Source organism: Bubalus kerabau, chromosome 4, assembly GCF_029407905.1.
Source record: "Bubalus kerabau isolate K-KA32 ecotype Philippines breed swamp buffalo chromosome 4, PCC_UOA_SB_1v2, whole genome shotgun sequence".
NCBI classification, from domain to species: domain Eukaryota; kingdom Metazoa; phylum Chordata; class Mammalia; order Artiodactyla; family Bovidae; genus Bubalus; species Bubalus kerabau.
The window spans coordinates 88088256-88091945 of NC_073627.1; the positions used below are offsets into that span (position 1 = coordinate 88088256).

At 42.9% G+C, this 3690-nt stretch overlaps 1 pseudogene; it reads right to left on the bottom strand.

Annotated features, from left to right (window-relative positions):
• Positions 1-2867: 2867 nt before the first annotated feature.
• On the bottom strand, positions 2868-3475 carry LOC129651491 (interferon alpha-H-like; annotated as a pseudogene).
• Between the last annotated feature and the right edge of the window lie 215 nt (positions 3476-3690).

The following is a 3690-nucleotide window of genomic DNA, read 5'->3' on the forward strand; positions in this document are numbered from 1 at the left end:
TTATTATTATCATTATTACACTTACACTTTTACTGACAACCCTAAGGACCAGTAGTATCCTACCATTGTGCAGGATGCTGGGTGGGAGTAAGAAATGGAGACTTGCTCCTGCTCTGGGGAGTCAGTTCCTCCCCATCTAAGGGACTCTCAGTTAGAAAGTCCTGATGGAGGATGTGTGTGGGGAAAAGGTGTTTAAAAAGCAAGACCTTGATCTTGAAAAGTATAGACTACAGGAAATTCTTAAAATAATAAAAGTTGAAATATGGTAAATATATAAATTGGTGGAATCTTTTTGATCACTTTTTATAAATGAACCCTGACTTGTTACTGCAGGAACTTGGATATGCCTCGATAATAATATTTTCTGTACAGCACATTGACATTTGATTTTTAAGATCTGTCTTAGAAAATCATACTATTTGAAGACAGGCAACATACCTAATTCCAGTAATTAACCCTCTGTTCAAATCTCAGCCAAAGTATGTCCATGGCAGTGAATAAAAGATATGGTGGGTGTGCATGAGATACTTCAGCCTATTTCAATGGTGAAATATCAAAGTTCTGGCTTAGCTTCTGGTTCAAAATGGCAAAATAGAAGGACATGCACTCATCTCGTCCTGCGAGAGCACTGAAATCGCAACTAGCTGTTGAAAACCATCCACAGGAGGGCTCTGGACCCCACCCAAAAAAGATACCCCACGTCCAAAGCCAAAGAAGAAACTGCAACGAGGCAAAGGAGGTGCTCAATCACAATAAAAATAAACCCCATACCTGCCAGATGGGAAACCAAGAAACTGGAAAACAGTAATACCAAAAAAGTTCTCCCACTGTTGTGAATGTTCTGAGCCTTATGTCAGGCTTCCAAGCCTGCAGATCTGGCAAAGGGACTGGGTATCCCCAAGGAATCTGACTCTGAAGGCCAGTGTGATTAATTACAGGACTTCCACAGGACTGTTGGAAAAAGTCTCCATTCTCAAAGGGGACAAACAAAATCTTGAGTGCACCATGACCCAGTGGAAAGGAGCAGTGACCCCACAGCGTACCAAACCAGGCCTACCTACTAAAGGTGGAGTCTCCTGTGGAGGTGGGTCAGCAGGGACTTGCCGTGGGGACAAGGGCACTAGCAGCAGCAATCCTGGAAGGTGGCCCTTGGCGTGAGTCCCCTTGGAGGTTGCAGAAAATCAAACACTTCATTCATTAATAATGTTTCTTACTTTTATAGTACAAGAAGGGCAAAAATTGGCTTCTGAACTCTTTTGGGATTTGGTCTTTCACTAGCAATGCAGAGGCTCCATGAGGTGACATTACCAGCAAGGATGGACAAGGGACTTTATGGAAAAGAGAACTAGGATCCAACCCGAAACAGCCCAGGACTGGAGAGCAGAACCACACACTTCACAGCCCCTGCTCTTTGCTTCCTGCCTCTGCATGTATTTGATTATCTGCATTGATGTGAGATGTCTATTCTTTCCCTATTTTTCATGTTTGTCTTAGATCAAAGCATTTTCTACTAATCTTGCTTTCTCAAAGAGTTTCTTCAGAACTCATAGAAATGCTTTTAGAAGTATGAAACCCAGAAATTGGAATGCTCTTCAGCATACAGCAAAGGAAAGTTGTCACACTGAGAACACTCTGAAACTAGCACCCAAGTTGAAAAGAAAATATCTTTGTCAGGGGCCAGCACCTTTCCATGCTGCCCTCCAGTCGCTGTCTCAGGGCGGCTGTCCTGTCTCCTCCCTGAGGGCAGCCACTCTGTGATTCTCACGGTCCTGATGATTTCTGCCAGGAGCGCTTGATACCTCTTGTGTGATATGGACTCACTGAATCCAAACAGTAATTGTATGAAAACTACATTCATGTCCCCATATTAAAGATGAGGAAACTGCCCGGCAGAGCGGTTCTCCTGGGTTCCCTTTTCCTCCTGCCCTCGTGTGCTGTTAACACATAGCCGTTCCATCGATGCTCCCTTGTGCCATTCCCTCCCTTTTAACACTGAGGTCATGGGACTCCATTTTAAGTCCTTTTCTCATTCCATACTCTCATCCTATTTGATGAGTTCTTCTGTTATGCCTTACACTTTATGAAATTGCTTGTAAATTGCCATCTCCAATATCCATTGAACATTTGCACTGAAATGTCTACTATAAGTAGTTACCTTTTATTTCTATATCCTCTCACAGCTTGATCCACCTGCTACTGGGGGAATTCCATTTTTCTCCCTTTCATTGTAGCATTCAAGCTAACTGATATTCATTTCTACTACTAATTATACTATTTTTAAAATAGTTAACATTTTATTATAAATTAACTCATCATTGTTTTTAGGTTACTTTCCATTAAAAAAATCAAAGTTATGAAAATGATTGGATTAGTTATGTTCACATCTACATCCTGAGAGCAACACATCACCTGGCTAGAGAAAGTATATTTTTACTTGTAATGTGCAAATCATAAATATGAGTGAAGGAATTGTAAAATGCATTCTTTAATCAAGTTGCCCATTCAGTCTTGATGTTTCTTTTTTAAAGAAAAACAAAGGAAGTTTTTTATAGTAAGGTTTAATGAATATATATATAAATATATACAAATATATTTTTCCCCATAAGTATACATAAATAATTATATGAACAAAATAATTTAATTCTTTAAATATAGATAAATAAATATTAAATTAGATAAATAAATGTCCAAATAGATAAATAAGTAGATGATCAATTTGAGTATCTGCAAAGGAGTAGTGCCGGTAGAGTAGCTCATGATGTCACTTAATATACCTGAAATCATTTGACAAATTGATTCAGTTCAGTGCCTGATGACAGCAGAAATGAGAATCTTCCACATGGCAGCACAGGAAGAAGTGTGGTCTGTTGGTCCATAAGAATCATTTCCGTGTTGAACCAGGTGTGTGTCAGTCCTTTCTCCTGAATCTCTCCTGCAAGTTTGTTGAGGAAGAGAAGGCTCTCATGACTTCTGCTCTGACAACCTCCCAGGCACAAGGGCTGTGTCTCTTCTCTCGCAGATAGAGAGTGAGTCTGTGGAAGTATTTCCTCACAGCCAGGCTGGAGTCCTTGAGCAGGGGAGCCCCTCACAGCCCCTCCTCCTGCCTCAGACAGGCTTGCAGGTCAGTGAGCTGCTGATCCAGTGCAGCGCAGAGCTTGTCCAGGAGGCTCTCCTCCCACGTGGCGGCCGAGCCCTCTGTGCTGAAGAGCTGGAAGGTGTGCTGGGTCACCTCGTGGAGCACAGAGATGGCTTAAGCCTTCTGCAACTGGCTGCCACCCAGCGCCTCCTGGGGGAATGCGAAGTCATTTCTGTCCTGCAGGCAGGAGGAAGGGGAGACCCTCTTCAGGTGTTGCAGGAGCATCAGGACCCTCCTGTTGGCCAGGCTGTGGGTGTGAGGCAGGTGGCAGCCCAGAGAGCAGATGGCGTTGCAGCTGAGCAGCAGCAGGGCCAGGAGGAAGGACCAGGCTGGGGCCATCGGGGACCTTGCAGATGCTTCTGGCCTGGGGAGGTGGGTGACTGTGAACTGCTCTCTAGGTTCTCTGAAGACCTTCCGTCAGGCCTGTGTCTTAAATAGGAGCCCATGGTTTCCATTTTCTGAAAGTTCCCTCTTACTTTTTCTACTTTTATTTTTGCTTTTCAATGTGTACTCTCCAAATTCGTTAGAATAGTGTTTCACAAACATTTTTTTCA